Raw genomic sequence first — 23,412 nt, 5'->3', positions numbered from 1 at the left:
CAATAATCCATATAATCCATTTTATATATTTTTTCTATTTTTTTATCGATTTGTACGTTAAAATATATAGCGTTGCCGCAGGAATGGTCTGTCCAGTATAACTGTAACTAGAACTGTCAATAGGCGGCTTCTCAAACCGTCGTAAAAATTTATTTGAAGAATTGATTTCGAATATTTCGTATATATTTATCATAAATGTATACATAAATTTATGCATATTATAAATTAACACACACGGATATATATATATATATATATATATATATATGTGTGTGTGTATGTGTATGTGTGTGTATGTATGTGAAAGTGTTTTTAAATCAATTAATCAAAGAAATAACTAGTTGTGTATGGCATCGTGCCAAATTGCTGGAACTTTTCGTACCGTAACGAAAGTTCGAGAAATATTAAATGTTTTCATATAGATTATTATAAATACTGTAGCATTGTCTAATATTTATAAGAATTATATAAACTGAATTGCAAATTTAAAATTATATATCTAAAGTATATAAGTGAGCTTTAGAACTTTAGCCAAAATCAAAATTAAAATCTGGATTATTTTTGAAACAAAAAAATATTTTTTTTTCAAAAGCAATTATTTTGTCAAAACAAGCAGAAAGTTTTTAGAATCATTCAAATCGGATGCTTAGTTCTTTCAAAAACTGCAATTTTTTGCACATTTAGCTCGGTATCTTTGAAACGGCTGGACTTGTCTTTGCCAAGATCTAGTCACCACTTTTCCCCGTCAATACGAATTGAATGTTTTTTAGATCATTCAAATCGGACGCTTCGTTCTCTCAAAAACTCGATTTCTATTTTCTACACTCTTTGCTCTGTATCTCCGAAACAGCTGGACCTGCCTTTGCTAAAAACTAATCAGCACATTTTCCTATCAATAGGAATCGAATGTTGTTTTGCACCATTGACGAAAATTTGTATCCATATATACATACACACACACATCCATTTTTTCTGAGGTATGCCAAAATGTTCAGAAATCTTCAAAACGTGAATAAATGTAAAAATTTTCAATTTCGATTTTTAGACGATTACAATAACTTATCCTACGGAAAGTTAAAAAACAATTGGTTTTTTGGAAATGTATAAATACGACACTTCGAAGCTAGATACGTTCCATCATCAGGTTTTTCTGTCAAAAATATTTTTTATATAGACTAACAATATTAATGATGATGATTACAAAATTGAGAAAAAATTTAATAAAGAAAATGGATTATGTATCAAAAGAAAGTAAAAAAAGAAGGAAGATGTGTAGAAAAGTACAAAAAATATAAAATTGAGAAGCAAAAATTATTTACTTAGAATATTGATCTATAAATCTATATCACTAATTTTTTGTCAAAAGCACTGGCAACTAATATGTATATTTGACATTTTTTGACTTGGTAACTGTCTGTAATGCAGTTCTGTGAAAATCCAGGACTTATCATTTAAATACTACTATACTAGATTAAAAAAGAAATTTTGTTACTTCGACTTTATAATATTTTTGTAATGACAAACTATCATAACTTCATTTAATATCCTTTCAAAGGTCAAATTATCCTTTGCGATTTTAGTTTTGTTTTTTTTCCTTTCCATGGCTTTTGTAGTCTGTTTTGCATTTGTAGTAATATTTACCACATAATTTTGAATCATGTGTGTTATTACAGTATTTTATATCTTGAAAAACAAGCCCAATTACAGGTTCAAAACGTGTCATTATGAACCTTCCCAAAATATGGCTCTGCTCTTCATTACTCTTCATCGTTTTTATTTGTATGTAATATATAGCAAAATTCATATTAATTAATTAATTAATTGATTATGTGTTTTAATTTAAAATTTCATAATATCAATTTGAATAAAATATTTTTATTTGGGGAAAAAATAATACTTTGAAAATGAATTAATGATAATTAATTAATTATAGAAAGTTAAAAGTACTATTGTTGGCTAGTAGTTATAAGATTTTTTTCATATTTAAAATATAAAAATGATAGTGTACCTTTACAGCAACCTTATAAGAACAATAATAATTATTTTAAAATATTGATACTAACGAAAAACTCGAAGGTTGTTTTGAAAAGTTCTGTTTCAGTGCAATTTTGATTTCGGACTATTTTTGTCTTAACTTGAGGTCTTACAATTTGTAATACACAAATTAGTTATTGCAAATACTACCATTCGGATGACTAATACAAAAATAGTAATACGAAAATTACCTTATGTGTGTAACAAGGAAAAAATAATTTTGATGAAAGTAATATCAAACCAAGAAACGCATGGCATTTATTATACATTAATGACTGATACTTCTGGATTTTTTTTGTATCTACATATAATTGAATATGTATATTCGGCCACAATTGTGTTCCTGATCGATCTCTGCGATATATAAGAATCAAATCAATGATGATAATATATCAATTTGGGCCACGTTTATTCCGTTAGCTGGCAAAAAAACATCGATTGCAGAACCACTTAATAGGAATTTTAACGTTAGGTTTGGCGATCAGCTCGTGCTACACATGTGCCATGGGCTATCTTACATTTCCGTTAAATGGCCCAAAGACTACATTTTAATATTATATTTTTATTGTTTGCGGTTTAAGCGTACATTGAGAACATTTTTAATTTCCACATTTTGGAATGTTATCTGCTACGGTAAACAGAAGTCAAATCCTAAAATATGTGTATATATTTTGTGCTAATTACCACGAAGTGAAACTTTTCTTAAATTTACTTTTCAATTATTTTGCTGTACGTTTCATATTTACATGTTTCTACAGAGATGTATTAAAGCAAGTTGTTTTGCTTATTGTACAAGCGCAAACAAATAATAATAAGACATTTCTAGTGATGCATTTGTGGTTACATTTTCCTGTTATATATTATTCATTCTTTCCGCAATGCAATTCCAGCCTGGAGTAATTTTTGTCATTCAGATGATATTTTTTGCCGAGTTTTTACGGATATAGGATACCGTTTAAATGTTAAACGGTACATTTTTTATATAATGTGCTATTCAGTTATACTAACTCAAATGAGTCAAATACATAAATATAGAATATCTTCGCTTGATATTGTGTTCGAATTGCGTAATCCCATTGTAATGTTTTTCTCGTCTGATCATCTTTTCCTCTTAAAATAAAAAAGATTCGGTTTTCGGATATTTATTCTTAAAATAAGGCTAATTGAAGTTAATTAAGAAAATGCTTTGGAGAGAAATTATTTTGTTGTACTTTGTATATTTAAGATACTCATTGTCAGTATATAGATTATATACTTTTTTTGTTTATGGTTATATAGTGAATAAATAAATTGGATCTTATCGACTCAATTTGATGGAAAGTTTGTCGGCCATAAGGTGAAGACTATGAAAATTTTGTCTGATTTATCGAATTCTTCCGTACCTTGTATATTCCATAATCGTAATTAGAATTTGTTTTCTAATATTGCAATCAACATCTTTTATTATATTAAAAAAACTAATTTACTTTACTATTAGTTATATTGAAATGATTGTTTATGCACATCATCGGCTAATGATTGTGATTAAAATAATTCTCAAACTTCTTGATAATCTTGATTATTAGTAAAATCTTTAAAACCGGTAAAATGCACTCATATTTTGATTATCTATATATATAGCGTGTTCCATGACATGGACATTAATATTAATACGGGTAAAATGCATTAAAAATATTGCACGACATTGGACTGGTTTTACAAAGAGTGTATTTTTTTCTCTTTGAAAATATGTCAGTAAATGGTTACACGAAAACGTTAGCAAAGAAATTCTACTCGAAAAATCTTAAATATTTGTTTTTAAATAATACGACAATTTTAATGACATTTAATGGCCAATCAAAAAAGTAGTTTCATTACCTTGTTATGTTATCTCCGTGCGAACTAAACGAAAAAACTGCACAACTGTACTTTTTCTGACAGTGACAGTTTTAAATTTTTATTAAAACATAATTGGGCTTGTTCATCGACTAGAGCTATGGACTTTGAATCAGAGGTTCCAGATTCGATACTTGACTCGAGCAGCCTGATGTCAAGCAGTAGTGACATTGTGTAAAATATATATAGCGATCTGTTTTGAAGTAAAAGTAGCCCTCGGCATTGCTTCATCGAATAAAAAGTATCAGTGATAAAAAAATTATAATAATAAACTTTTCACATAGAGATAAGACAACCGTTTGGGTTTCCATCTATGTCAGCCGCATCGTTTAAAAAGTAGGCACGATAGCTCATAGGGATCGGCAAGTTCTGATTGCTTTTACAAATATATGAAAAAAATCTGTGCATAAAAATATGCACGTTAATCATAATTTTCATTTTTTATTAAAACATAAGAAATGATGTTTTGGTATATCACATTGTTGATAGTATATTTTTTTTGTATATACTATCTCTTCTTATATCCTAATTTTCCATTAAATTTTCTTTCTACTGATTTTCATTCGTCTTGTTCTTCTCATTTTCTAAAATAAACTTCTTTTTTCCTTCTTACTTCTAATACAATTTTTTCTTGTATTCTACAAATTAACAATTTTTAATCTTGCTTAATATTTTATATTTTGATTCTGGTATTGCTGGAGATTCGAACCGAATTCCTTCAGCGTGTGAGTCGAGAATGCTACTGAGTGAGCTATTATAAAATTTTAAAAATTATCTTTAAAATTGAAAATTATAATTTCAAACTGTATTACTATTATTTTCAAAGAGCTCTTTTTTGTTTAATGTGCTCACAATGAAAGGTTTTCTTCCACACATTAAAAAAAACATTTATATATATATATATATATATATATATGTATATAAATAAATATATATATATATATATATGTATATAAATAAATAAACATATATATATATATATGTATATAAATAAATAAATATATATATATATATATATGTATATAAATAAATAAATATATATATATATGTATATAAATAAATAAATATATATATATATATATATATATATATATATATATATATATTTAACAGCAATCAGAACCTCACGTCTTATAAGCTGTTGAGATGAAACTTCTCTTTACTTCATATTCTTAGATGGTAACCCAATGGTTAATCCATCCATATTTGATGATTCTTTCTATAATTAAAATTTATCTAATAGAGCTTTTTTATTGGTGCAACAATGCCGTGTGAGGGCTATTTTTACTTGGAAACTTATTGCTATCTATATTTCCAAGTGAAAATTGTTGTTACTGCTGCCTGACAACAGGCTGCTCGAAGTGGGTTTCGAACCCGGGATCTCTGAATCAAGTCAAAATAAAATCACATGATATGAAATTCTGCGGATATTTAAGATTATCATTACGTAATATTTTCTCGTCTATCATTCAGCAAATGAAGTGACTCGTATCAAATATATTCAACAATTAAAGAAATCAAGTAGTTATGAAGCTCGATCCAATAATTTATTTCGTAACACTTGATAAATTTTAATGTTTTTTTTTTAGATTTTATGATTTAATCATCATTCATTTAAATATAAACCGCTCGTAATAACATGTTTTATTGTGTAAAAAAAAGTACTAGGCGTGTGTATGTATGTCGGTGTGTAGGTGTTTGTAGGTGTGTGCGTGTGTGTATGTATGCTGCATGTGCATGTGGGTATGTATTGTGTCTAGGTGTTTATAACTAGTTTTATATGATATCGGAGAGAAATAAGTAGTCTTATGGGCACGGTCAACGACCTTACCTGATCGGCTGCAGAATGTGATTTCCCGTTGACACGCATTGCCGATATATTCAATTTATTCCGTATTCGCAAAATGGTATTATGTGCATCCAAACTCTAATCACCTAAAGGTCCGAAACTATAACTTACAAATCCAGAAACGGTCGAAATATTTTATTGAATTCTCGGTTTTTACATTCGGTAATCGTATTATGCTACAGCCAAATTTATCACTCTCAATTTCTCATAAAACAAAAATTATTTCTTGTTTCACAAATATAATTCGTTCAAAGTAATATACAAACTCTTTGAAGATGCTTATACGTATACAAACCGTGCACTTAGAGTTTCTCTGCAGTTTTATTGTCTTTTTATCGTTTTACTGCAATCATCGTTGACATACGCAAAAACTAATAAAATCTGCAATATTTGCTAATATAAATTATTATTAATTATTTGACTATTGCCACTTTGGCACAGAACACTTTGTACACTGAGGATTCTGTGGAACACAAATTGGTATTAGTCTATAAATATAAATTTGTTTATGGTTTTGTACACCTATATATATATATATATATATATATATATATATATATATCTACCATTCAATATATATATATATATATATATATATATATATATATATATGGCAATGGGAAATCTCTTATGCTATTCTTCCCCTAATCGCGTTGGTGTTTAACTCAGCCCACGCACCTGCTCTAGGGTGCACCAAAAAGTTAAAACTTGTTCAAATTACAACTGCGGATTGTCTTATGAGGCTACTTTGTTCTATTATCTGGTTATAAAATCCTTGTTAAGTTAAATTTGATCAATCATTTTGTTAGAGACTTCTCTGTGGCTCAGTGGTGGGTACGGCTTCAGCCTTCCATCCAGAGGGTTCCAGGTTGGATACCCCCCTCGGATATCCTGATGTCATACAGAAGTATTTCTGTTTTTACTTGAGAATATATATAGCAATATGTTTGCAAGTTAAATTAGCGCTTCCCCAGCATTGCTGCATCAAATTAAAAATCATCACGATTATGTATTATCGAATAACAAATATATTGCATAGAAATAGACCAACTGTTAGGTTGTCTTTTGGAAAGCGCATAATAAATATTATCACACAGCTTATAGTGTGCCTGTGTTCGAATTACGGTTCAAATAAAAAATATAAGAAATCATTACTTTTAATTTTTTAGGCCTTACAATTGCTCAATTAATTTTTTTTAAACTTTCTCTAAGGCAGTTATAGAAATGGGCCGAAAGTCGAAAATGAAAATTTTTGCATTACTCTACGTTTTGAAGGTTTCTGAACATTTTGGCATACCTCAGAAAAAATGTATGTGTGTGTGTGTATGTATGTATGAATACAATTTTTCGTTTCTATCATCCGATTCTTATCGATAGGGAGGTGTGCTGAATAGTTTTTGGCAATGGCAGGTCCAGCCATTTCAGAGATACGGAGTAAAGAGTGCTTCGAGTTTTTGAGAGAACGGAGTATCCGATTTGAATGATAAAGAACATTTAATTTGTAATGATTGGGAGAATAGGTGATTCGTTTTTGGTAAAGGCAGGTTCAGCCATTTCGAAGATACAGAGCTAAATATGTCCGATTTGAATGATTCAAAGAACTTTCTGCTTGTTTCAATGAAATAATTGTTTAAATAATTTTTTAATAATTAATAATAATTTTTTGGTATATCGAAAATAATTCAGATTTTAATTTTAATTCTGTTTTAATATACTTTTTAAACAAATAATTTCAACTTCGCAATTCAGTTTATATAATTCTTATAAATATTATACATTGTAACAGTATTTATAATAATTTATTTGAAAACATTTAATATTCCTCGAACATTTCGTTACGGTGCGGGAAATTCCAGCAATTTGTCTTAAGATGCGATGCCACACCCCACAGGTTATTTATCAAAATCCAAAGTACTTCTATATGATACAATATTATCATTAAAAAAATCAGGGACCAAATTAATTTATTTTGAACAATTTTACTATAAAATATAAATTTGAATATAATTTATTCGAATTTTAGTTAAAACTTTTTGATTTTGATATTTGATTTTTAAATTGCACCACCTCAGGTAGCAATCCAAAAAGCAATCGAAATGTATTTTTTAAAGAAATTTCAATTATTTGGTACAATATTTTTGTACGAAGACAAAACATTCATGTGAGTGTATGTGAACATTATTACAGAAAACTATGGAATGTAATTTATTTTGTTAAAATGAAATGCCCTAGAATCGAGCAGTCTGGCGCTGATATACTTTTTAAATCTCTGATCTTGTTTTAATGCGCAGTACAGTTACGGTTGTCTACAATATCCTGGGTTCTTGTGTAATAACTACATGCTGAGTTTATCGTAATAGAAATAATTTGAAGTATATATGCCGTTTCTACAAACGTTATCTAATATAATATTAACTTTATGTAATATAAAGATACCCATAATATAATATAATATGGTATATAACATATAAAAATTCCTAACGTTTTTTTTCCAAAATTTATTTGATCTATAATAATTACAAATAATTATACAATACATAGGGCAAAGTGAAACTTCTAAAGTTAAATTATTATAAAAAATTTAATAATATTTTTATTAAAAAAAATCATACTGGAAAGCCGAAAACGAAATGGTTAAAACATTTTTTATACAATTTCAATTAACAATCAAATTTGAATTAATAATAAAACAAACTTCAACAACATAACAAATAATAGGAAACAAAAATCGCAAAATATTAAGATGTTCGATAATTTGATGATCCATCATTTCATAACGTTAACTATGTCAAAACAATATCTATAATTAGGGTTTTTGCGTAGGTACGTTGAGCTAAATAATAATGCCAACTAAACTCTCCATTTTCGTATTTTCACGTATTTACTTTTTTCCAAATGCAAATTGATGAGGACTTGTCTTTTAATGCGCTGCTGGCGTTCCAAGCAGCCAGCTTTACCTCTACTAGTAAATATGATGCCATTTTTTTATTCATAGCCGTCTCTACATCATCACGTTGTGCACTACGATTTTCACTTGAAAATATAGATAGCAATATATTTTCAAGTGAAAATAGCCCATGCCCGGCATTGCTGCACCAATAAAAAGTCAGACCTATTAGATTAAATCTAATAACAAAAAACCATCAAATATGGATGGATTAACCATTGGGTTACCATCTAAAAAATACTAAGAAAGGAGAAGTTTCAGCCCAACAGCTTATAGGACGTAAGGTTCTGATTGCTGTTACAATAAATTAACAAAAAAAAAAAAAACGTTGTGCACTAAAACGTGGGCAAGAGTACGTGTTTCGTACCTTTGATATCTTCAAGTATTTATATTAATTTTTTAGTATTATTTTTTATTAGGGTTTATTGCATGTATCGTGTGTTGACAAATCATGTAACAAATTCTCATAAGTTAACTATTTGTTTAAACTGTTAAATGTTTATGAACATGATCCTATATCTACTCTCTGCGTTAGCAGTGCTGATGATCATCAAATATCAATTTTGTCTAACGATTAATCAAGATGTTTTTTAAATGTGTTTCGAATGTTATGAATATAAGAATATTCCGTTAGTCCCTATACTCTATTTAGATGTTCTGCGACGTGGGCTTCGCCAGCTGCAAAACAACATTACATTTGCTCTCAATACGAGTGTATGAAATAGAATTGAAATTACTTAGACCGTAGTAAATGTTCGAAAGTTACATACAGCTCGTAAATATGATCCAAGGCCAATAATTATCTCATGGAAAATTGAAAAGTCGTTTGGAAGTAGAACTCAAAATATTTTATTATATAAATTAAAAATTTGCATATTCATATTTATGGCAGCTTGAACAGCAATTTCCAAGAACCCTAACATGTAAAATAGTAATAAATTTTGATACTAATGAATTGTTTATTGCAATTATTATTTATGTGTCAAGATCTATCAATAAAATATAATTTAAAATAAAAGCTCCTTAAAATGTGTGGTTTGCTAGCAGTTTCTTTATTGTCTATAGATATTTTACGTGATATTTTAACGTTGATTACTAATATCGTAAAATGATTTCGTTCCGTTACATTGAAGAATAATAAAACTAAGTAAATTACATAAACGTTATTGAAATGGCCATAAATCGTATTATTAACTACAACTAAATGTTCTCCAGCGGCGAGGTCTATGTTAAAAAACAAAAACGAATTATTATTCGCCTATATATATATATATATACAGGGCCGGATTTAGAAATTTGGCGCCCCGGGGCACTGACAAAAATGCCGCCCCATCCCTGAAATTTTACGAACTTTCGAACTTTTTTTAAAGCAATCGCGCTGCTTTAGCTGCGGATGACAAGATATAGAAGCGCGTAAGCGCCGCGTCGCTGTCTAACGGATAAACAATTTTACAGAATTTATATAAATGTAAACAAAATTTATACTTATTATTATAATATCTTTAAAATATCTGATAATTTAATGTGCATATGTCTTATGATCACTTTTGTCCGCCAAATGTTTCTTTTTCATTTTTTTTATTGGATCATCAAAACCGCTAAACCTGCCCCCCACAAATTTAAGCAGTTATTTATTCTGTAAATTTTTTTGAATGTTATTGGACGCTTTTTTTTTCAAAAACTGAATTATCATTTTTGGCATTTTGGTCCGTATCTTTAAAACTGTTGGACCTGTCTTGACCAATAACTAATCAGCACGACGTCTCCTTATCAATAAGAATTGAATCATAAATCGGTTGATCCGTGTTCTCGAAATCGACTTGAATAATTAAAAAATATTAGATTTGTATTGATGGGGAGACGTGCTGATTAGCTTTTGGTACAGGCAATTACGAAAAATGGTAATTTAGTTTCGATATTTCTTCTCTGAAACAGCTATGCAGCGCGATTGCTTTGCAAAAAGTTCATAGAAATTTTTTAGTTCGAAAAATTTCAAAATAAAAAAAATGTGTTTTAGAAGTCATTTTTTCATTTTTCAATAAAATTTAAAGCTCTTTATAAAATGTAATTTTTAGTACGGGATGTTTCAGTAATTTGTCTTAAGGCACAATGCCATGAGTCACTAGTTTAAATTTTTTTTTCGACGCTATAAGCTTGGAAGTGCACAAATATGTCATTTTAAGAGGGCTCGAGAACTGAAGAACATGTTTATATTAGCCAAATTGCCAAATTTGATAATTTATTAACCAATTTGATAATTTACGTTCGGAGAGGGAGACAAGGCAAAATAATAAATTTTAGTTATCGTTTATTTCAACCCAAATTTTGCATTGCAATCGTATTATGTTTTGTTAATTATATTTCTTGAAATAAAAAATGTTGTTAAAAAAAGTTGATTATATTGTATAGAATTTTTTTTTCACTATCCAAATTTTGCCGCCCCTCAAAATTTGCCGCCCTGGGCAGTAGCCCCGATTGCCCCTACTGTAAATCCAGCACTGTATATATATATATATATATATATATATAAAATTGTCATATTTTAAGTTAAATCAAATCTATTTATTGGAAAGTCATTTATAGGATTTTCGGTTATATAATACAAAATTTCTCATTAGTACTTTCTTAATTTCGGGCTCGCCCGTAGATAAGCAGTTAAGAGCGACGAAACTTGATTGTGAGGTCCTGGGTTCTATACCCACTTCGAGCAACCAGTGACAACGATTTTCACTTGGAAATATATATAGCAATATGGTTCCTAATGAAAATAGCCCTCACCCGGCATTGCTGCGGCAATAAAATGCCAGCCCTAATAGATTAATTATAATAATAAAATCATCAAATATGAATGGATTAACCGTTGGGTTACCATTTAAAAATACGAAGTAAGAAGTTTCAGCCCAACAGCTTATAGGACGTAAGGTTCTGATTGCTCTTCAGATATGAAAAAAAAAAAAAACTTTTTTAATTTCTTAGTTTGTCAGTATGCAAACAGAACCAAATCATTTTTGATATTTTATATATCAGCGGTATACAAGTAAGGAAATGTAAAATTTTATTTTAGTAATTCTAGCATAATATTCTATACGGAAGCTGTGCTATAGTATGGGCATCGTTTCAAACATTCAACTCATTGTTATGTCAACATGCACATTTTAATGTACGACTATATTATCTAGTGAACAATGAATTTTTGCATTTTATTATGACCAATCAATTCATGTGTGACTTTCGAACAGGCCACATTGCAATTTTCTATCTTTATTGTATATATCTACTGTAGATATACTCGTTTGAAAGGCGTTGTGTAATCTGGATATTTGTCAGAAAACAAAAATAGTCTCATTGCACCGTTGGGTTCAATGAAACTTCATTAAACATATGGTTTTAAATTAAAACTTATAATTATTAAAATTATTATTCTAATTATTATTTTGAAACCTCTGAGTCGACGGGCTTTGGCTTGGCAAGATAGAATCTCCGTACTATCATATGTAGACAAAAAGTTGATGTACTTGAAAACTTTTATGTTAATAGAAATGTATAAAAATTAATATGTTAAAAACTATTTTAAAATTTACTATTGTAAAGGTAAAAAAGAACGTTGAAATTTCTATAATTCAATATTTTAGAATCAAATTACTCAAATATTTTATATTGCATTTTTTTGATTTTTTAAATATTTTATTAAGCTATAGAAAAACCCATTTTTTCTTTTGTTATTAATAGTTAAGTAGTTAATTAACAATAAATATTGAAATAAAGTTTTGATTCATTTTAGTTTTTTCATTAAAAGCTTTACGCACAGTTGGTATTTTTCAACATCCACATATAAACGATAATTTATTACATACTAGAAAAATTAAGGCGCTTATGTTTATGATACAATATAATTTATTAGAAAAAATATAATCAAGTCAAGGTTTACAATAAATTGTTATTTAAAAAGCAATTAATTAAATTAGTACTAATTATTAGAACTTAAAAATTATTAATAAAAAATTTAACTAATGTGTTTCTTTGAGATACGCTTAAAAATGTTTCATTTTTTAAAATGTGTATTATAACATTAATTTCTTTATTCAAAAATTTCTTAATATCTATTCTTTCCATTAATATTTTTTTCAAAGTCATTGTTGCTCATACTTCGAAAACTTATTATTATTATTAAATATTTTGACTTTTCATTCATTTCGAATATTCAATTGAATGTGAATGTAATATTTTTACACGGGTCATGGTATCTTTATTGGATAATTGAGTTAAAAATGTATCAAGCTAATTTAATGTATCAAAGAATTTTTTTCCAAAATTTCTGGAAAAACACTAATTTATTATGTCACACATATATTACTTACAAGATAGAATAGAGTGATGTGGGTGACAGATAATTCGAAAGCTGTCTTGTAATAATTTAAAAGGTTATTAATAAAAGAAATAATTAGTAATATTGTATCGCAAAAATTCTATATTAATTTGTTTTTACTTGATGTATTGCAGTCGCGTAGTAGAACTCGGCTCATGTAGAACTTCTTACCGTCAGACACATATGACTGACATGGCGATTAACGTGTTAATATTCAGCAACGCTTAGCTGAGCTGTTCTCGAGTCTTATTTAATTATATAAAATTTTACATTGTTCAATATGCAATCAGTTTGTCTCATACTTTATGTCAATCAAATAATTGAATGGTTGTCTAAACGACATGAAAATAAATTCATTATCGCCTTCATACTAAGTAGGGGAGACTGAGTACGGTTGGGTTATCGTAGAGACAGTCGTCATAACAGTAAGACTGTACTGATCTTGAGATAGAATCCAAAGGGTGAAAGATGCAATATGTTTTATCGAACAAGTTTTAATTATTGAATTGAGTCAGCGCTCTACATTTATATGGTCTGTAGACCGAATTGCTTTTAAAGACCCAAAAGTAAATTTAAACAGGTAGAGAAAAATAACTCAACTAATAATAAGACAAAATACAAAAGAGGAAGGTAAATGAAAATTCAATACAAAAAACGAAATATTTCATAAACAAAGATATATTGTTTTGTAATATTTTGTTATATTATAATCATAAGCTTCGTTTAAATGGTAATATTGTATTGTCGTTATAAACCATTCTGGTAAATTATCTATTATTTTTTAACCCTTTCCACTTGCATGCCGCCGCTGTGGCGGCAAAATTTATATAAATCTCGGAATTGGCGAGTGTAAAGGGTTAATTTATTTTTATGTCTTTCACCACCGTCTCTCGGGTGTGGACGGTTGTGACACTCGCCCTTTTCTTGTATGGTTTGATTTTGTGACTAATCCACCATATTTGAGGATAGTATGTCAGTATACCCTCGTAGACAAATGATCAAATTACCATTTAATTAACTTCTCTAAGGAGGCGTCCATTAATTACGTGGGAGAGGGAGGGTATAGTAAAATATTACGTGTATTTATTTTTTAAGTGATTTTTTTTAAGAAATCCAAACGTTCTCAAAAAAAATTAAAAAAAACATTTTTTTCTCGTAACTAAAAATACACGTCTGTTTGGTGGAGGAGGGGGTAATTTTGAATATCACCACGTATCACCAAGGGGTAGGTAAGTCCAAAAATGCTTAAATAATCGATCACGTGATTGATGGACGCCTCCTTACTGGTAAAGTAGCAAAATCATTGCTGATAAAAAAAGTGGCACAACCGTACCCAGTCTCCAAAAATTTTTATGTTTTTATATGTATTAAAGTTGTAAATGTTCGGCAAGTTATAAATTGTACAGCGGTCTAATATGTATGTTAATAATATAGACGGTACGATTTTTGTATTTTTGTATTTGAGTGTAATATGAGATATATAACATTTGGCATGATAAATATTTTGGAGGCATACGATATATTATTGAACTAATACGTATTGGAATGCTACTTCTATAATAATTGTCAGTATTAATATTTATCTATCTAAAACTAAAAGTGTAAGTTAGCAAAGAGTCAATTGAAAGGCAAATAGATATCAGCTCTAATGAGTCACCGGCCCAGAAAATCATTGCAGAAAGCAAATCCTGACTAAATGTAACAGCGATCAACCTACTTAAAGGCATGTATGCGCTCAAATATCTCCCACTGCATCCCAAACAAATAAGCACTTTCACCTCAGCTGCATTGGACAATACAGTTAAACCCGGAGCACTCGCTCATTCCACGTCGAAACTGGCCGACAAGGCAGAAACTTCCAACAAGACATGGACAACTCGATTTGTAAAGTAAATCAACGGCAAGATCATTAGTAGAGCATGTTTCTGCTAAAGCAGCTTACATGTTCCTTATCCAAGCCCCGATAATACATCATATCCTACGCATAGGCATTTGGAATGCCAGCGGCCTTGCACAACACAACCGATAGCTGCTTTAATTTTTCCCATTACAGAAAATATATCTCATAGACCAGTTCAGTTTCTCACAGTCACACTCCACCAGTTACTCCATTTTCTCTATAAACTTTGCAGATGTCACTGCATAGTGAAATAACATTTCAGCTACCATAAAACATCACTAATGAATAATAACAGTATTTCTATTTTTGACATTTGCTCACATTCTCTCGGAAATATCTGTTCCGATTGTATGAATTTGACTGACCCACGATGATTTGATTGATCGATCAAATCATCATTTAACGATTAACAACGTTTTGATTGATTTTGAAAATTTTCAGAAGTTTATACTCTTGCTTTGGCAGGTTTCTATTCTAGTAACGTTGTTCTTTTTTATTCAAGTAGAACAATTTATTCGTAGTTAACCGTTAAATAAATATTTTGCATAATCAAAAGTTGACTAGACTTGTGTGACGATTATCTGAGCTTTTTTTCACTAACTTTCTTCACTATTTTACCAAGCGTTATATAATCACATTATATTTAACATAAAGCAGTAATTTTTGAACCCCAAAATATTGAAGCTATTTATATTTACTTTGGACAACTACCAACGGATAAAAACGGATAAAGCTTTTAGATTTATTTTTAGCAAAATAAATCTAGAAGCAGAGTCTAAAACTATTACATGTGACATGGCTTTGTGGGTTGTCATTTTTAATATAGGTAATTTTATCTTAAAAATCCAGTAATTATTCTATTCTTAATTTTTCGTATTCATTTCCGAAATCTGCAGATGATTCTTACTTTAACGATGTCGATCAGGTTCTGTTATTTTTTTCATTAATATTACTTATGTTTCAAGACCGGTTGGGAAACATTCATTTGTGACACGAGCTTTCAATTGTAGGAGGAGAAATTATATAGAAATTTTAAAATTATGCCTCTACTTGTTCATGTCTTTCAATTCCCTGTATTTTTTCCTTCTTGCATAAGACATAATGTATTCATGTTCGCCCTAGTTCTTCCATCCCACCTGAACACAACTTGTATAGAAAAGTATTTTTTGATCAACATCAACATGAATCCGATCCAGTTTCTCTTGAATTCTTTTTTCTTTAAGAGCTGTAGTACACAGAAAGTGATTCTCATTATAATTTACGAAAGGGAAGTCCAATTATATAACTGAAGTGAGCGACTGCTGGGTAATGGATATCTTTTTACCCATAGCAATAATAGTAAAATAAGTTTACGTTTTCAAATATTATATTTATATACTAATTATATAGCATTTATTATTACAAAACGAATCGATCAACGTTAACTTTACAATACTATAGATTGGTAATATATGAGAGGATAATATCACAAACTTCAAAGTCTCTTACTCTGATTTCAATCATAAAATAATACTGAAATTATCCTTACGACATTTGACTTTCGGGCATTGCCGATTCCTTTCATACATATTGGAATAATACAAACAGTAAGTAATAAAAGCTTGATCAAATCATAAATGTATCGTGGTACTTGCTCAACTGAATAAATTATATATAAGAAAATTTTGAAATCTCCATACTCAACAATACAAACGGGAAAACATGTAGGTCTAGACCTTGTTTAACAACAATTTGTGCAAATACATATTTTTAAAAATTAGATTTTAATATGAGACTTTTGTTAAAACAATTATGTTTGGATATTGGTCGAGTGATTTATTTGATATGATTTTCGGATTCTAGGGATCAAAATAAGATAGTTTGTTGAATAAACCATACCTCTAAAATGAATTCTGATGTCTGATGTGCATTGACCCAAAGATAGAGGTAAAATTTGAAAAACGGGCTTGTATGGATAGGCCTTTAAAAGTTATTGGGGGTTGGTCGTACATTTGGACTCTGAATGGATCAAAATGGATTTTTTCAAATTTTAACCCTTATTTTTGGGTCGATGCACAGAACATCAAAATTAATTTTAGAGGTATGGTTTCTTTAGCAAAGTATCTTATTTAGACCCTTTGTATCCGAAAATCATATGTGCGTATGCAACTTTTTTGACCATACAAATCTATTTGCTCTAATATACATATATTTGATTATAATCTGTTGTTAATAATAATGTAATCTATTTTGGCACACAATCAACATATTAAAATATAAATTAAATTGAATAACAAATACAAAAAGTTTAAATTTAATAGATCTCGTCAAATAATAATGAACATATAGACAGTATATTGTAGATTTTTCAAAATTTTATTAAATTTGATTAAAAAAAAGATATTTTAGTACTTTTGCTCTTAGAACTCAATAAATATTTTTATTTTGCAAGCAGGCAATAATGATTTGATAAGAAGGTCCAATTTAGCCCGAAGCATGTGAGAATTGAGACGAATGAAGTCACTTTTATATATTTTTACATTTCTGTAAGTTATAGCAATACCAAAATATCGAAAATATTTTTTTTTGCCTAATCTTACGTTTTAAGGGTTTCTGAACATTTGGTGTGTGTGTATATGTTCAGATACAATTTTTCGTCCAAGATTTCGGGCGCACGGTTTAACCGATTTTAATGATTCAGAAAGCATTCGATATCTATTGATGGCAAGATGTGCTGATTAGTTTTTGGCAAAGGCAGGTCCACCCGTTTTGAAGATCCATATCAAATCATAAGATATTTTATGAATATTATAATTTAGAAAATTTCAAAATTAAAAAAAGTCAAATATTATCAAAAATTCTCAAAAATTTAATTCTTTTAAATAGGGGGCGAAGTTACAGCAATTTGCCTCAAGGCACGATACAATGCCCCACTAGTTTATAACATGCAAGAGATAAAAGTCATAGAGCTATGATATTCATGATATCTTCTTAATAATTTGATGTAAAAAAAAAATATTCTTTAAATATTTCTCCAATCGACCGATTTTTTTTGCTAAATAGAACAAACTGCTGATTGTACATAATTGTGAACAATACAATTTTCATTTTATTTGCAACAAAATTTTTATACGAGAACGTTTTTGCAGTAAAAATAAATTTATTACCAAATAAATTTAGAAAAACGTTGGAAACTTTTGAATGTAGAGTATTAAAAAATAAGTTTACTGGAAGAATTTGACCCTAGAGATTTGATTGACGTTATAATTCATATTATACTATATTACTTTATATTTATATATATATATATATATATATATATATATATATATATATATTTGTTCTGAATGAAAATTACGAGTTTGGTCCTGTCTGCAAACGTCATATTTTTCTGTAATAAATTTCAAAAAGAAGATATTTTTAAAGATTTATGACGTAAATAAGATATTCGTTTAAGGTAATCCGAAAGTGGCTGTGCTTTCTAAATTAATTTAAAACAATAGCGCTCTATAGGTGGTATGAAATATATCACAGGTGGACTACTGGAGATGACTGGATTTGGTCCACTGATAAATTATTCATGAGATCAAATTGGTGATTACCGTTGATGACGATAAAAGCCCCGAACATTTTTTCTCTAGTAACGGTGTCGTCTAGAATGTATCTTTCGGATCGTCTCCGTGCGATCAAATTATCATATTGAGTTATGTTTATTGTCAACCGATACATAATGAAACCGCTTTCATTGATGATGGTATATAATTAATTTTATAACCTATTTTTAGGTAAAAAAACGGCAAATTTTGGACGTTTGCAATACGCGAAAAAACTTTAGTTCCCCATATTTTCTTGTCTATAGCCAACTTGTTATAACTATTAATACAGTTGTGTACTTAGTCCAACATCTTATTGGAATATTAAATAAGTTATCCATCTTACAACTATAAATTATATACATATATATATATATATATATATATATATATATATATATGCAGTGCTGGATTTACAGTAGGGGCAATCGGGGCTACTGCCCAGGGCGGCAAATTTTGGGGGGCGGCAAAATTTGGATAGTGAGAAAAAAATTCTATACAATATAATCAACTTTTTTTAACAACATTTTTTATTTCAAGAAATACAATTAACAAAACATAATACGAATGCAATGCAAATTTTGGGTTGAAATAAACGATAACTAAAATTTATTATTTTGCCTTTAGTAAATTATCACACTGGTTAATAAGTTATCAAATTTGGCAATTTGGCTAATATAAAGATCCGTAAACAAGCTGAAAGTTTAAGAAAAATATGTTCTTCAGTTCTCGAGCCCTCTTAAAATGACGTATTTGTGCACTTCCAAGCTTATAGCGTCGAAAAAAAATTTAAACCAGTGACTCATGGCTTTGTGCCTTAAGACAAATTACTGAAACATCCCCTACTGAAAATTGCATTTTATAAAGAGCTTTCAATTTTATAGAAAAATGAAAAAAAAGACAAAACACATTTTTTGTATTTTCAAATTTTTCGAAAATTATGAACTTTTTGCAAAAAAGAGAAAAAATATCGAAACTCAATTACCATTTTTCGTAATTGCCTGTACCAAAAGCTAATCAGCACGTCTGCTCATCAATACAAATCTAATGTTTTTTAATTATTCAAGTCGATTTCGAGAGCACGGATCAACTGATTTATGATTCAATTCCTATTGATAAGGAGACGTGCTGATTAGTTATTGGTTAAGACAGGTCCAACTAAAAATGATAATTTAGTTTTTGAGAAAAAAGGCTCCAATAACATTCAAAAAAAATTGCAGAATAAATAACTGCTTAAATCTGTGGAGGGCAGGTTTAGCGGTTTCGATGATCCAATAAAAAAATTTGAAAAAGAAACATTTGGCGGACAAAAGTGATCATAAGACATATGCAGATTAAATTATCAGATATTATAATAATAAGTATAAATTTTGTTTGCATTTATATAAGTTCTGTAACATTGTTTATCCGTTAGACTGCGACGCGGCGCTTACGCGCTTCTATATCTTGTACTTCGCAGCTGAAGCAGGGCGATTGCTTTAAAAAAAAGTTCGAAAGTTCGTAAAATTTCAGGGATGGGGCGGCATTTTTGTCAGTGCCCCGGGGCGCCAAATTTCTAAATCCGGCCCTGTATATATGTATATATATATATATATATATATATATATATATATATATGTAATATCGATATTGCTTCCAAAATGTTAAAAAAAATCATTTGATAATGATTTGCTTTTAATATTACCTTCACGATAGTCCGCACTCCAACCAAAGTTTTCTATGAAAATATCATGCTTCCATTTGTTTTTTTTTAGAGTTTTATAACTTGGCGACAAGTGAATCAAAATTTTGAGAACAACATTGTATTTACTTATTTTGATTGTAAATAAAACAAAATACAACAAAAATTTGATATACTTTATAAAATAAGTATTTACTTAGGAAGAAGAACCAAGAAACTTTGGTTGAAGTGCGGACCATCTTAAAGTTAATATTAAAACTTAAAACATTCAGAGAAATTGTTTTTATCAATTTGGAAGCATTTTAGCTCTATTATTAAAATATGATTACGTACAAACACTCATATATCAGTTACTTTTTTATTATTTGAAAGAATATATTATATTATATATAAACCCAACTTAATTGCACTTAATTGGTTAATGTTCTTGTATTGAAATTAATGGATTATTAGTATTTTACTAGGTTATGCTAGGTGAAAATGGTTCAAATTAATTATAATTATAATCTTTGCTTCAACTAGTAGAGCTTCAAGCGATTTTCTTACAAATGATGCTTTTAAGACATCAAAGTCGCCGGATAGAAATTTTATGAACAAGTTTTGACGCTGTCGTACATTTTCTCCATATACCAACAAATATTTTCTATATTGATTATGTTTATTGCTTCTATAGTACAAAAATATAATGTGAAAAAGAAACTGTCTATAATTGATTAAGTTTTTAATCCGCAATTCTCGAAACAAATTATTAGGCAGTTTAAATACGAAGTAAATGAAATTTTTCATAGAAAAAAATTAACCGAACAACTTAATATTTACATGACATATCATATTCCTGCGGTTTATTTAGTAATTAACTTCCCGTAGGTTAATTTATAGTAATCGCAAAAAAATCGAAAATAATTTGTTTTGCATATCTTTACGTTTCAAAGACTTCTGAACATTATGGCTTATCTTATTGTTAGAAATAATGGATATACATCCATTGTGTGTATGTTTGAATTCAATTTTTTGTCCACGATTTTGAGAGCACGGATCACGTTGTGAATAATCAAAAAAATATTCGATTTGAATCGACATGGAGACATGCTTATTTGTTTTAGGCAAAGACGGGTTTAGCCGTTTCTAAGATACAGGGCTAATAGTGCCAAAAATGACAACTCAGTTTTTGAGAGAATGGAGTCAATTTTTCAATTGACAATTGAATGTAAATTGTCGCAAATTATTTCTTCTCAGAATAATAAATTTTTCATCTAAGCCATAGTTATTTTTTATGGTGAATATACAAACGGGCACAAACAGAAAAATTTAAAGAATAGGATTTTTTTACACCATAAATGTTAGGAAGATTTTATAAATAGCATAGCTCTATGGCTTTTATCTCTTAATTGTTAAAAACTAGTGGTGCATTGAATCGTAAATTGCTGTAAGGTGGGTCCAATTTAAATATTTCAAAAAACATTTTACTTGTGTTGATAGACTGAATAATTGATTAATTTTTTGACAAAGCAGTTTCAGCGATTTCGGACATCCAAAAAGTTGGAAAAAAAAAACCTTTTGGCGGTCAAATCTATATACACATCAATTTATCAGACAGGACATATGCACATCAATTTATCAGATATTTCATGAAGATTTAAATAATGAGTACTTTTATTCACATTTCTGTGGGTTTCGTACCAAGATTAATAATGTTTAAATGATAGATTGCATCGCAGCGCTTACGCGCTTCGATACTTCGACTCTAAAATAACTAGGCAGTGCGATTGCTTAAAAAAATCCAAGTGTTTTCAAAATCCTCAATTTTACTTAATTTTTCAAAGTTAAAATTTTTTCAAAATTTGGTATGAAAAGTTTGGTATCTTAAGACGCGATGCTACGCACCATTAGTTACATAATTGTAGTTTTTTGCTTAATGAATTTATTATCAAACACTACCATCTTTTAATACTTACATAGTTATTTTTCAAACAATAGACTAAATAGACCATCATCAATACAATTAACTTAATTAATATAAGTCACAATCAACTGCAAGTTCATCACCACGTTTACCGTCAATAGTATCGTTTGAATATTTAAATTTTACCACTGTTCTTTATTAGATTTAGTTGCTGTTAGAAAATTGATAAATTTTATGATAATGCCTGATTATCATAAAATCCTAAAAATTAACTTAATTTTTCAAAATTTAAAAATATTGAAGCTTTAAAAATTTTCAAGTTTTGGTACAAAAAGTTCCAGCAATTTATCTTAAGGCGCGATGCTACGCACCATTAGTTACATAATTATTTATCAATGTCGGCACTCTGACTACAAATTTGGAAATTAAAATATATTTTCTCTTCCATGGTTTTTACTTAACTGTACGGAACTTAATGAATTATTATTATCATTATTAATGATTGATTATTTTCTATCGATGATTGTGGTCGCCTTTCGCATTTATTTCCTTTCCGCGTTTATTTATTCGGGCCATGGCTCGTCGAAGCAAATTGAAAGGACAGGCGAAAGCTGTCTATTGCTTTTCGAACAAATTCTCGAATAACTATTATTGGTCTTAAATCAAGAAATTTATTAACTCTCTTCTCAATAGGCCAAAGACATAAAGTAACATATGAAACGATTTCATTAGTTTTTATTACCATAATAATAAATTTTGTCTAACACCTACTTTTGATTGAATATTGTTGCAAAATGAAAATTACTCACCACTAAACACTGCTAGTAATTAATTTCATTTTATGGCTTAAAATGATGTCTAATAAAATGATACAAATAATTCAATCTCAATAAATCTAAATAATTTAATAACATTGGGATATAGCATTGTATAATAATGAACTTTGATAAAATTAAGAAATAGTAATAAAAATCATTAGTAAATATTATTATGTAATATATTAAAAATAGTAATATTAGTAAAAATATAATAATTGTATTGTAATAAATATAATAATTTTAATATTATTGGTTCAATATTTTTTAAAAAAATTACTAATATAATACAAATATTAAGTATGCTTCTTTGCTAAGCTTTGGTATAAATATAAAAAAAAACCAACTTATTCAATAATAATTAATAAACTTTGATAAGAAGAGTTGTAAATAATATCAGAATCCTGTTTCTCTAATATAATATCAAATAAGTTTTTTTTAAATACCAATCAAAAATAATACAATTTTCA

At 28.6% G+C, this 23,412-nt stretch overlaps 1 protein-coding gene across 1 annotated transcript in view; it reads left to right on the top strand.

The window, feature by feature from the left end:
• The window catches only part of LOC113377217 (heparan sulfate 2-O-sulfotransferase pipe), a 65,123-nt gene that overhangs the window by 1,421 nt on the left and 40,290 nt on the right, over positions 1-23,412 (top strand). The window lies entirely within an intron of this gene.

Source organism: Ctenocephalides felis, unplaced genomic scaffold (assembly GCF_003426905.1).
Source record: "Ctenocephalides felis isolate EL2017-DRISC unplaced genomic scaffold, ASM342690v1 CF-g0.4_SCAFFOLD_01886, whole genome shotgun sequence".
NCBI classification, from domain to species: Eukaryota; Metazoa; Arthropoda; class Insecta; order Siphonaptera; family Pulicidae; genus Ctenocephalides; species Ctenocephalides felis.
This window is presented reverse-complemented; position numbering and strand designations above follow the sequence as displayed.